Source organism: Mya arenaria, chromosome 1 (assembly GCF_026914265.1).
Source record: "Mya arenaria isolate MELC-2E11 chromosome 1, ASM2691426v1".
NCBI lineage: Eukaryota > Metazoa > Mollusca > Bivalvia > Myida > Myidae > Mya > Mya arenaria.
The window spans coordinates 58,539,858-58,553,915 of record NC_069122.1 but is presented as its reverse complement, the minus strand read 5'-3'; the positions used below and the strand labels follow the sequence as shown (position 1 = coordinate 58,553,915).

General features: G+C 36.0%; 1 long non-coding RNA gene across 1 annotated transcript; it reads right to left on the bottom strand.

Moving 5' to 3' along the window:
- Positions 1 to 8,594: 8,594 nt before the first annotated feature.
- Positions 8,595 to 11,197, bottom strand: LOC128210519 (uncharacterized). The gene is made up of 3 exons (XR_008257167.1): positions 11,048 to 11,197; positions 10,633 to 10,743; positions 8,595 to 9,487 (listed from the first exon to the last, which is right to left on the bottom strand). It is a non-coding gene; the product is annotated as an uncharacterized LOC128210519 (long non-coding RNA).
- Between the last annotated feature and the right edge of the window lie 2,861 nt (positions 11,198 to 14,058).

Here is a 14,058-nt window from a genome sequence, read left to right as displayed (position 1 = left end):
GGGGTCTATTGTAATGTAATGCATAGAAATTATTGAGGGACAGAAACGGTAACACTAACTTTACATATCAAAGTATTATCATTATATTTACACGTGTAGTTGTGTGTACATCTAGTAACCCTGATGTGGAAAAATGTATTCATACATATACAAGTTAAAGGTTTATTTACATCTGTTTATGATTCAACTATTTAACAATGAATTCGAAATATTGGAATATTGATGGAAGTTTAACAAGCAAATGTTACACATGATTCACGAGAATGTACTGGTATGGAAGTCAGTAGACCAGTGTGAAAGTAAAACACATGACTTTGGTGAAGTATCTTAGACGTGAAAACTGTCATTTATACAAAATATGAATATGACCACTTAAAATTCAAATAAGGAAAACATAGAATTTAAAGATTATTTTCGAACAAGAGCTGTCGTCGGACAGCACGCTCGACTACACGCCGTTTTGTCTTAGAAATGAATACAATAATGATATAATATGAGCCTGTCAAAAGCACAAATCAAAAAGTAAATAAGAAACGCCCGAATGCGACGAAAACAGGTAGTCAGGGTTCGACACTAATGATAGTCCGGAAGTCAGATTCTAGTTTTTTGGTCGGATTTGAAATCTTACGTCAAAAGTCCATCGGACTACTAGAAAAATTAAATCATTCAAAACCGTATTGAATGATTGACAGAAGAACTTCAGCCGTAGTTCTGATTCTGATTTAACTGTTTATATTTTTTGTTTATTTTTAGAAACAGACCTTGACCATAGGTACCCCAAATGCAATCCAATGGAAGTGCTCAATAAACTCTTCCTACCTATCAAGTTTGGTTACTCACAATATGTCAACCCTAACTAAAGTTATTCCGAACCAGACGGTCATCTATTTTTAAGTAACAGTGACCTTGACCTTCACCCTATGGGCACCGACTACAATCATATGAAAGTTCTCCTATATACAATACAAAGTCTGGTCACAATATGTCAACCGTTTTTCTTACTTTAGAAAAGTAAACTTGACCTTAGGGATCCCAAACGCAATCCCATTAAAAGTATCCAACTCCTCCTAGATAGCAAGTTTGGTCTTAATATCTTAACTATGAATAAAGTTATTCAGTATTAACCTTTTTTCTGTTTAGCCATTTTTTCTATGTTTAGTGATAGTGGCCTTAACATTAACCCTAGGGCCCCCATTCACAATCCCTTGAAGGTTCTCCATAGACGATTCCTTTATACAAAGACCAACTGTGTGAAGTATCAAGACAATTGAATGACGAGTATAGAAGTAATTTGTAAAAATTTCAACTTCTTTTAAGGAAAAAATTGCAGCCAGCAGCTTTCCTGTTTTACAATGAGGTAACCAAAACCATCTCAATGGCCGACCGAACCTACATCTAGTATCTCTGTGTGACAGTCCTAGGACGCAAACTGGGTAGCTCATAACTCCCAGCAGCCGTACCCTCAACGTCAGTAACACACTCTGACACAACTGCGTCTGCTAGGCCTCCATTTCCGCCTGTGTCCGTGATTACATGGGATGGCATTTCAAAAAGACCCATGGCAGCATCGCCTTCACCTATCAGACAGGGGGCACCTCTCAAGAAAGAACGGGTGTATATATCACTGATAAGTGCCTTAATTTACTTGTTGTACTCGTTATACTAAGTACGGTAATTGTTTGATTGGAATGAAACTGTGTACATTTTTGTGCTTTTGTTTTATAATTCAAATTACTTGCAAGGATGTCTTTAATAAAAACATTAACTTAAGTAAGTAAACTGTTTGAGTGAAATATAACTTTATTTTCGTGTCTCTAATTTATTTTTACTGATGACTTAAAAAATGTTATTGTACTTAATATACTTTAGTAACTAATCTGTTTAAGTGAAATGTTACTTTACATTTTCTTTTTTCTGTTTTATTTTAACTTTTGACTTTTATCGATTTCGATATTGTACTTATCATACTTTAGTAAATAAACTGTTCAAATGAAATGTTACTTTTGGTGGGTCTGTTTTTGCTTACACTTCTTTCTATTTCTCATCAGCAATTGCCTGGCACACTTCTGGAACAAACATAGTAATTGTATTTCGAGCGACTCTGAAATCGTACTGCGGGATCGGATACTTGTCACCAGATGCTAAATGCCATATTGTGATAGCAAGTTTTAACCCGGGTTCCAGTGCTTTCATGTACCTGGGGTCCGTCTTCTGACTTTTAGGGACAACTCTGTTCAGAAGTTCATTGAACATCTTAGGAGGCATTCACAGAAAAATTGAAAATGACTGTTGATCTTCCATTCGTAATTTTTCCATCAGTCGATCATATTGGCCAAATATGAGTCTTCTTTCAGCAAAAGCCGAAGATATAGGTTATTTCCATGCCTTCTCCTTATTTGCCTTTTCACCTTATAAAGTGCAGCTTAGTTGTCCTTGTATCAGAAAGATTTGCTGAAGAAGATCCAGATGTGCATTCATATCTAGTTTTGGTATAAAATGAAGTTATAGGGGAATTGAACCCCGTATCTTTACATGATAACTGTTCAAAACCTGACAGGACGTGGTAAAAACCTGAGACAAACGTGTCCTAGACGTGTTAAGCACCGACAGAAGGTATTAACAACCAAATGTGATATTCTAGAACGCGGCACTAGCGTACCATTGTCGTAGTAAAAGCGTGGAGATGTGGTGATAACATCATTGACGTAGCAAGAACGCAATGAGATCCTAGAACCAACGCGATGAGAACGCCATTCAAAATTTCCCGTCCATACCATTCTTGCACTGCGTCAGTCGAGTTCATACTAGGCTTTAGTTACGCCGCAGTCACTACGTCCACGCCGCCGTTAATACGTTTTTATTAAGTTCTTACTACGTCTTAATTCGACCAAGTCCTCTCTACGACTTTTAACATATAAAGACCATACCACGTCCTTATCGGTATCTACTGCGTTCCATCTACGTTGCTTTAAAGTCTTAAACAGCATTCGCATGTGGGTTTTTGGCATTGCTCAGCTGTTTATTACATGTATTTACTCAGCAATAAATCATTAAAATTTAATTTGCACGAAAGGTTAAGGGCTGGAACAGGTAAACATACAAAGTACTGTAGTGTTAACAATGGAGACAGAATGATACCATTTGTTTTACATACACATTAAGCGTCGGTTAAAGCTCTCTGCTACCATTTGCATGCATTTGAATACTGTGAAAGAAAATGGATATTTATTAAAACTGCTGTGGTGCTCTCATGATTGTGTGTTTTTCTGTCACGATGGACGATCACCTTTTAGTCGGTCAATAATTATATGTTTTAAGAATTTCATTGGGCCACTCCTGAACAATTTTGCATTAGGTAAGGGTTCTGTATCTCAAACGATCAAGGTCAAAGCACCTCTTCCGAAAAGGTTGGTGTCGGATAGGGATCCTTCATTTTAGATATATTTTACTTCAAGTCATTGCTCAGTTCTCAGTCTTGTAGCACTGCTGTCAGAAAATTGGATGTTTTATCAATTATATTTTAATATCTCTTATAAGTCATCATGAGGTTGTATGCTATTTAACTATTCCAACTGAACTAGTATTCCAGAAAAATCGTGTTTCACTGATCATTCCAATGCGGAAATACCAACATTGAATGATAAGTGTGACATGTTTGTAGTGATTGTCTCGTTCAGTGTCGTTTTGGTTTCCAGGTTTTCTAACAATTCTTGATAAACATACCTAGTTTTTTTAAATATAGTATGTGTGCACTGTGCTGTTTGTGGAGTTTTGTGTTGTTCTTATATGTTTCTTGTTTGTGATTTTATGTTTTATGTCTTTGGCGTTTACCAAGTGCCTTTAAACCGGGTTTATGTTTAAACCTTTTGCTACTGAGCTTGTTTTTGCAGCTTTTTGCATAAATATTGTGCCTCTAAACAGGGTTCATACTTAAACAAGTTTGACTACTGGGCTTGTCCCAGAAATTTTACATTGCTATTCTTTTCATACTATGCCAGTTTAGTTCGTCTGCTCGTAGTACAATAAAAACAATATCATGTACATACCTTTACCACTAAATTATTTACATCTATGTAACATTTTTATGATTTTAAAATACGTGACATGGTCTTCTTTTGCCCAATCATATTTTATTGATTTTTATTCGGTAGTTATACGATACATACTCGTAGACCCAGATCGAGATGACCTGTTAATTATGAATTGTGTAAGTCTTACCGAAAAAATCGCATATCAAAGTAGATAACGATAAAAGTTCATTAGCGTCTAATCTTATATCTAAATTTGAGTAGCATTTATTTCCCTTGACGTAGTTCATTTACAATTTCTAAACTCGCGAAACATACATTATGATTAATATTTTTCCTTTAATTATTATGCAAAGTTTGTTAAAGATCATCTGTTTAAGCGATTAATTTGGTAAGAAATGAAATCCTGGCATGTGAGTTATAAAAAGTCTTCATATCTGGAACTAAGTACTGGGCGGAACATTTCATTTGTGAAAACAACAAGGTCTGTGGAATCAGGTCAACTGAACTCAAACAAGACATCATTAAATTTATATTACTTATCCGATATAAGCAGTAGTTCAATTCATTTAACCCAAAACGACGGCGCGCACTTGAACATGAACAAAACAAACGCCTTCGCTCGGCGTTCTAATAAGAGCACAGTTGGATAGCCGTGAGGTCGCCGTAGCAGCACAGGAAGTTCTCCTACAAAGCCACATGATCGCCGAGGGCGCGCACAGTGGTCGCAGCGCAAACGCATTGGTTATCGGTTATCGGTGGCGCTTTCCCGGCAATCATACGGCGTTCTCTGAGATGACAGTGCGCCCCAATCGCGCTTTCACGGCGGGTGTACGGCGCATACAATGAGGTTTATCTTTCTTACTGCGCTCTGGCAACAATTGTACAAAGCCGCTACGGCGATCATTGTCAACACGACAAAATAGTATAAAGAAATGATATATGCAAATAAACATTTATTTCACCGTGGCTGTGCAACAGCCAGCGGGGTTTCTTGCCTTTATGCAGGTCAAGCAGTGCCAGGACGATGTATATGCTTTGAGTCTCATTTTGAGACGACGGCGGATAAGGGCCCTAATGCGTAGGAGGCTTTGGGTTGGACAATGGTTGGACGAAGGCAGACGGTTGCAGTATGGTATAAACTGTTTGAATGCAAATGGAAGAATGGAAAACTGACATAGTAGGTAGGTTAAATAACACGCCGTCAGCGCAGTGTGAACGGCGTGAAAGCGCAGTGCACATGCAGTGCGCGCGCCGTGACAACTCGATGAACGCAGTGATAACGCCATGAGAGCACAGACAATCGCCAAGTCGAACTCCTTAGAAACGCAGATAAACGCCCAAGGTCGCCGTGAGAACGCCGTAGCACCGTGAGGTCATGAAAAATATCAATTTTTCCTGCCATCTCAAGGCGCACAATGAAAATTTAACAACGGCATGCAATCGCAGTGACAACGCGGCAAGGTATGACTTGAGCTTTAGAAAACAAAGCTGGACTTAAACCGTACTGACAATTTAGAAAAAAATAATAAATAGCTCATACAACTTTCACATTTGTTATTTTAACTGTATTCATTCATTTGTATATCAATTGATATCAGATCGATAACATATGGTCATTTTTATATCACATCATACGTATGGATATTTTTTTTTCAATGTCACCAATGCGAATAGTTTAAATGAAGTCATACACTTTAATTGTAGCCTATCAAGTAGTATTATATTATATTATTATTATTAGCATGGGTGATGTACGTGTTTTCTTCTTTAATTTTAATTTAATCCTTGTTGATTTTGAAATTCTAGTATTTCAGCAGCAGGAGAGTTCATGAAGAGCTCTCTTTCGATGATCACTCTGAAGCTGTCTAAGTACACTACTGTTCAAGGACAGAATACATTTTAACAAATGTGGCAAGTGCGAGAAAGATCGCTCCCATGGTAGTTGAGTCGCGCGCAACAAAGTATTAGTTTAAGATTAATATACAAATTAATAAAAAAAATCAACAAAGAGATACAAACTTTTAGACCAAATGCAATTACAAAATGATTAAAAATTAAAATGCAAAGTTCATAAAAAAACTTTCACGTCACTTGTGTTTTAATGATATTGCGCGTCATGAAGTAAGTGAACAGTTCAGTTTAAAACGTTTTTATAAATTAAAAAGTTAAATGAAAGACTATGACAGAAAACTATCAATCATGTGATTTAGCACTAATATAAAAATCCAACCCAGGGACACGACGCGCAGCCGGTAAAGTCCTCTAGCGCTAACCCTACAATCGACTTAACACTGCCGTTCCGAAAGGTAATTCATGCATTTCTTAATTTATGTGCGTGAAATAAGCAGCATAGCAGCATAGAAGAAGCTAGCTGCCAACTGCAACAGCATCAAGAGCATTCAACTGCCATACTACTGGTAGCTGGCTGGACTGGGTTACTGTTAGCGTACATAACTTGATTTTCTAATCTGTACACTGGCGTATAATGTGTATGTGCTGCCATAATGTATGACTGCAGTAGTATCTAGGTTTGGTTGTGAGAAGTATCTGGGGTTGTATGTTTGATTTTTTTTGTGACTGTCGAGGACTATCATTTCTTCAAATCAAGCCCAAATATTGTATTTAAAATCTTAAGGTTTCGCTCTATTCTCACAATGGACAGCGAAATGCAATTTATGAATATTGAGAAATCAACGATTTAACACAAGAATCTTAACTTAAGTTAAATTGTGTTAAATGTAGCAATTAAAATTGAATTATGTTATTTATATGGTATATACATGTTGATATAAATAGAAGCATTTTACTAGAAAAAATAATTCCCGCAATATTGATTATCGTTTCCACCAGTGAGATTATCCCGGCACTTGAGGGCGATAATGGCATAATTGCCCATGGAAAAGTAGCACGTACACACTGACGTCATTTTCACGTTAATAAATATGGCCGACGAATACATGCGTGTAGTAGGCAAATAGTTTTCACAAGCAAAGCTTTAAAGGGACTTAAACTGAGCAATCGGTGCAAGGAAAGTGAAACTAGTTTTACCAATTACGACAACTTCCGTGTTTATGTAAGGAGTGCTACCTGGAACCGTTACGGATATTTACACTCGATTTTAAACAACAGCTACACGTTGAAATTCGTTAGATTAATATAATCATTCACATTTTTCTTCGGCAGAGAATATTAGCGCATATTTCCAAGACGTTGTGCGATCCGTAAAATGTTTCTGAACTTTCTAGACTATAAAAAGCAATCCTTTCTGAAAATTGAATAAATGACAATAACAGTTTCTCATTCATATACAGCAATGGTGCGGTTAGAAACAGAAAAATATATTCCCATATTATAATGTGTCATGTGACATGAGGTGCAAAAATGTTTGCCTGGATATATACCTCGTTGGATAATTTATAGTTCAAGGCAAGTTTTTCATCCAATAACATTGTATACATTATATGTAGGTCGTTGCTCAAAACTCGTTCACTTCGACTGTAATTGCCATTTATTTGAGTTTCCGAGCATCCAACTCCAGATACATCTCACAACCAACCCTACATACTTTCACAGTCATGTATTATTGAACACAATCATAAAAGGCCAGTATACACAGCTTTCTACTTCCATTTGCCTTTAAACGGTGACATAACAATTTTAGCTTCATCTTTGGATATGTTCGGATCGCAATTCATCGCATAACAATATACATGAACACTATTGATCTTGTTATTGTTTTAATTGTGTCAGCAGGTCTCTTTAAATATAAATCAACATTTTAGGAAGTGTTAATTGATTATGTTTTAAATGTATTGTTACCATAAGTGTGTAAATTTTACGTTAAAAGTGATTTCAAGTGGTTGATCTTTTCCCGCATTATTGTAACTTCATTTGAAAAAAATTGTTTCCAGTTACAGTCGGGTCGTTCTTTTTACCGAAACGGTAAGAAAGGATTAATGATTGGTTTCCTTAAATGAAAAGGATTAATGATTGGTTTCCTTAAATGAAATGAAGTATTTCATTTACAATTCTTCAATGAAATAATGGCCTATTGGTGTAAATATAAGTTATGAATTGCGGGGTTGATGTCACTATCGGGGATATGACGGCAAATGTGCTGGTCAAAGTACGCGTGGTGTCCGGACTCACCACACTTTGACCAGCCCAATTGCGTTCATATCCCGATAATGACATCAACACCGCAAGTCATTCCTTAATTAAAGGCAAATGTTAATAGAAGGCTGTGTACACTGGCCTTTAATGGTACACGAAACAACGTCATGTATTAACAGACTTCATGTTGACTTTGTGTACAAAGTTTACAACGGGTCAAAGTCGTCCACCAGGAGGAACGATAACTGTATGTGATTCCAATAGACTTCGTCGAAAGAGTATATAGCAATGTCGGTTACGGACGGTTATACGAAAACAGTTAAAATGTTCAAATTCATTTATATCCAAAGAGTTTGTTTTCGACATCTTTGAAATATTAATATAATACTGCCACGTATCACGAGTATATCATTTTTAACATAGGGTTCGAACGGAAAAAAGACAAACATCGATATATAAAATAGTTTATTCAGTCCACCCAATAAATACAATATACATGTTATTTTATTGGAAGACCTCATCAACAATTTTGATGTATCAGTCTTAAGAAAAACTTATATCAAAACACATGGAATACTGGTCTCTACGAATGAGCTGCGGTGTTAAGTGTGTTTTCCGTTTCCAAAAATTGATATTTTCTCAACTTAGGACTGATAAATTAAAACCGTATTAGAAAGAGAAACAGGCTCAAGAACCAAATTGTCGTCAACAGTATTTTTGTTCTCGTATAAATGCTGAAGAGGACTTCAATAAAAATGTATAATAGATTAGATAAATAAATAATTTAAACTTCCTTTGAAATATGCATTAATTTAATTTAAATGTTAGCATTACTGCTGATCAAAACTTCAGTCTTAAATACCAATGTCTAACAATAAGGCTCGATCCATGTCGATAACAACACAAAACACATAAGTTATATTTACAGAAGCTGTTATTACAGAAGAGAGATTTTTTGTTCGTAGATCATATTTCCGTAATTGATTTCGCAAGTTTAGAGTGAATTACAAGTCATTGCATTTTATTTTTAAAGTCACTGTTGCCAAAACCTAGCTGAAATGGTCTTTATAAACTTTGTAGTCGGTGTTATTTACGTTTTAGAGATTATTAGGTTAAATTTACCATTTGACTTAAGAACCAATTTATAAGTCTCTCAAATTGCATATGTTCATTTTATACGTGTTTATCTTTATTTATTTTGGTTTGAACAGGATTAAAACCATTCCATAGTTCTTTGTGCTTTCCATTGAGTGGTGTGTAACCTTTCTTTAACCTTTATATGTAGGTTATCAGACAGCCGGTCAAGAGGATGATCAACGAAACTGCAATACCAGATGCAGCATCTATAAGGAAAAAAATCATATGTTTATAACCAAATACATTTCGCGAGAAAGTATTGATAGTTTCACTATTGGTTTTCTCTGGCTACTGTCATGTAAAACAAATTAACAATAATCGTATTTTTGTATCAAGGTAAATTACTCTTCCCTAAATTATGCCATTGTAGGGTAAGATTGACTTCCCTTGTTTTATTCTGTAGCTATCTGTGTAAACATGAATGTATTTGATATAAGAAATATTATTTTTGAAGTATTTGACCGCGGTATTTTATAAATTACATAATCATATAACATTTTTGAAAAAAATAACATTCTAAAAGGTTTTGTAAAAACGACAAACAAAGGAGAACGTATTCAGCAGAAGAAGGGAGACGTGGGGCCGAAGAAATTGACAGTTTGTGGCAAGAAGGGATGGTGGATAATAGAACTGTGCACGCTTTTGGATATCATAATGGAGGAAAATTTCCTCTCCTCTCACGAAACAAGAGACAGTGTCAGAGAGTGACGTTTGTAATATGTGGATATCGACTGATATAAAGATATATCCACAGATTGAAGTTTGTTTTTGTTGTTTCCAACAACATTGCGAGTTGGAACAATTGAGAAGTAAATAAATTAGTGGCCCAAATACAGCCGTACCTTTTTATGTGGGGTGCTGGGTATCGGTCAGAGGAGCTTTTAAATAAGCCCAGATACTCTTTTTCATTTTCTGCAGCAAGACAATAATCACTAACATTAATCAAAGAGTTCAAAACAATGGATTTTAGAGCAGGGCATCATCGTTATCCAGTTGCCAGACTACAGTCCAGACGTGAACCCTATCGAAAACAATTGGGCACAAATACTTGAATAATATAACCATCTAAAACAATGCGCCCACTTTCATTGGAAAGAAGTGAGTAGTGGTCAAATAATGGGACCCTACAAGCCACGATTTGCTATCATCGTTGTTAAGTAGTAAGTAGTAGGTGTGTATTGCTACAAATGGTGGACTTACAACATAGTGATGATAATAAGTGTGTTAGTATGCTGTATTGCATGTCACTAACACATTGTTCTGTTTCTTTAAACATTTAAGAGCTTTTTAATCATTTTCAATTAATTTGGGAAATATTATTATTTTATCGATATTGATTTTTGAAGAGTACCTTTAAGGCAGAGTTTTTCCGAGTTGGCTCTGTAGTCGGTGTTACACGTGCAAACTGTACTACATACAGCATTCTCCACGCATTGAGTTCCGTTGCAGACGCTGCCAGCACCTTAAAATGGATTATATTATTCGATACGGATAATTGATTTCTGATTGAAAGACACACTTAAAAGTGTGTATAACTTACATCGATTTTCAATCGAATAATCATCTGATTTCTTATAATTACATTCAAGTTAATACACAATTAACATGACGCGTATTGGAGCCTTGATCTGCCTGAAAATCTGTCGTAGTTGTTTCTCAGAGGCATCCAAAAAAATCTATTGGATATTTGAACATTCGTTATAATTTATTGTGTTCTTACTTAATATATACTGACTGTTCTTATATGCACTTAACCATTTACGCACCGACTTTGCAGACGAAAGTGTTAGCTGTTGTGTCACAAACGGTCGCAGTATTGTTGACAGGATCGCATTCCGTCGTTGCAGAGCAGTTGCTTCCGATATCTGAGTGGAGAGTGAAAAAAAAATTATCGTAGAGGATATATATGTCGAGGATAATTATATCATTTAGAATTAATTTTGATTTCATCGAGTGACCACCAAAAAAAAATATTTATATGTTTCTATAGATAAATCAATAAATCAACATGGACATACGTTTATAGAATTTCTTAATGATGCCAAACTCTGTGTATTAAATGGTAGATTTACGTCGGACAATTATACGTCAATCTCAACAAAGGGGAACTCTGTAGTCGACTACCTATGCGTTCCACAAGACATGTTTGATTGGTTTAAATCGTTTACCGTATTAACAGTTAAAGAGATCACAGATCGTCATAATTTGCACGGGTTAATTGGTGTGCGGTCACGCTTGCTGGACCATTCGGCTTTGTTAGCAAAAATTGATTTGGGTTTCTGTGAAACAGACTGTAGTATGCATGGTTCGAGTAACAGTGAAAATCAACCACGTTTTAATCTTAAGCGTATCCCAAATGACTTTATGGACAGTGATATGGCAAAACGTGCAATTGTAAATATGATCACTAGAATTGAGAGGTGTAGAGAGACACAGGGTGAAATTGATGATATTTACGATTATTTATGTGAGGTTATTCTTAAGGAAATGTCAGACAATATCCCCAAAGCACGTATATCTCGTAGAACGCAGAAGCGGCGAAAACATACGAAACCGTTCTGGAACGATGAACTGCAATCCCTATGGAACATTTTGTGTAGGAAGGAAAAAGACTTTTTAAGATGTGACAGAAACAACTGCAATAGACAGAGATTGCATAATGAGTATAAAAACGCTCGCAATAACTTTGATAAATTGTTACGCCAGTCGGAACGAGCATATAGGCGCGCTCAAGCTATTGAAATCGACGAGATCTCGACTTCAAATCCAAATGAATTCTGGCAAAAGATAAAACGTTTAGGGCCAAGAAAAGATAATTCCATACCAATCGAAATAGTCGATAACGACGGAAATGTCTGCAAAAATGAACAAACGGTGTTAAATAGGTGGAAAACAGACTTTGAGAAAATTTATAATTGTGATGATACGGGTTCTTTTGACGGAGAGCATTATAGACAATGTATAAATCATAAGGAAATACTTGAACACAGAAATGTTGACACTCTTTACGCACCAAATGTTATTTTGAATAAAAATGTTTCTATAGAAGAGATAACAAACATTATTATGAGTGCTAAAAATGGGTCAGCCCCGGGTTATGACAGAATCCCATACGATGTTCTTAAATTCCCAGTTGTTATTGCCGTTATACAGAAAATTGTTTCAGGTAATATTCGATTGTAGTATTATACCATCGATTTGGCGCAAAGCTGTTATTTGCCCCATACTGAAAGACTCAAGCACCGACAAAAGAGTACCACTTCATTATAGAGGAATTAGCCTGTTATCATGCATAAACAAACTGTACACATCATTCTTAAATAAGAGAGTGTCTTCATTTTTAGAATCTAATGACCTTTTGGCTGATGAACAAAACGGGTTTCGGAAGGGTAGATCGTGCGAGGACCACATATTTACACTTAACAGTATTATTCGCAACATCAAGAACGTATACACTGCTTTCATTGACCTTAAGAAGTGTTTCGATTATGTGGACCGGAAGTTGCTCCTATATAAATTGTTGCTTCACAATATTGATGGGAAAGTATACCAGTCCATAAAAAACATTTATGCAAGCTCATCTGCGTGTGTGCGTATTAACAACAGTGGACTCGCAAACAACGTCACTACAGATTGGTTTGAGTGTACTTCCGGTTTAAAACAGGGCTGCACTTTGTCGTCAACTCTCTGGGCAATATTCGCAAATGATCTTGTACAGGAAATAAAAGATTTAGGCCTTGGTATGACCATCAGTACAGACAACATCTCGATACTTCTGTATGCGGACGACATCGTCTTAATGTCAGACACTGAGGACAATTTACAGGCTATGCTGAACGTCATTCACACATGGTGCAAGAAATAGCGAGTTTCTCATCAACACTAACAAATCGAAGTGCGTATATTTTCGTCATGGGCGATCGAAACGCAGTAGGCGATAATGTTATAGAAACCGTGGACCATTACAAATACCTGGGGGTAATTTTTGACGAGAAAAGCAATTTTGTGTTGAACTGCGATGCATTATCGAAAGGGGCTGGACGTGCACTAGGCGGTTTAATTAACAGAACCCATAACCTCAAAGATATTGGTTTTAATACGTATGAGAAATTTTTAATTGTTGTGTATCTCCTATTCTTGAATATGGTGCAGCAACCTGGGGATACAAGTCTTTCCAAAGTATTGACAATGTCTGTCATCGTGCTCTAAGATACCTTTTCGGAGTACATCGATTTGCGCCACTGTTAGCTTTATACGGAGACTCTGGCTGGGTTCCCAGTGTGTTTAAACGTAAACTGTCAATATTACGTTTTTGGAACAGACTATTACTAATGGACAATGAAAGGCTAACAAAGAAAGTGTTTATGTACGATTATAATAGATGTAATTATAACTGGTCTAGTGATGTTAAATCTATATTAATCAGTCTAAATCTTGAGCAACATTGTTATGTAAGATCTTGTGTTGAGCTCTCAAATGTAAATGATCTTATTAGAGACTTATACAGTGAACAGTGGACAAATGACGTGCAGAATGTAAGAAAACTTCGCACTTACAGACAGTTTAAATCCACGTTTAAAAAGGAGGACTATTTATTACTGAATGTACCAAAATATGAACGCTCTCTGTTGTGCCAATTCCGTTTCGGAATTTTACCAATACGAATCGAAACTGGACGCTTTGTTGGTAAACCCCCCGAAAATAGACTATGTAGACTTTGCAACAGTAACCAAGTTGAAAGTGAAATTCATTTCCTTTTACAATGTGATACATATAC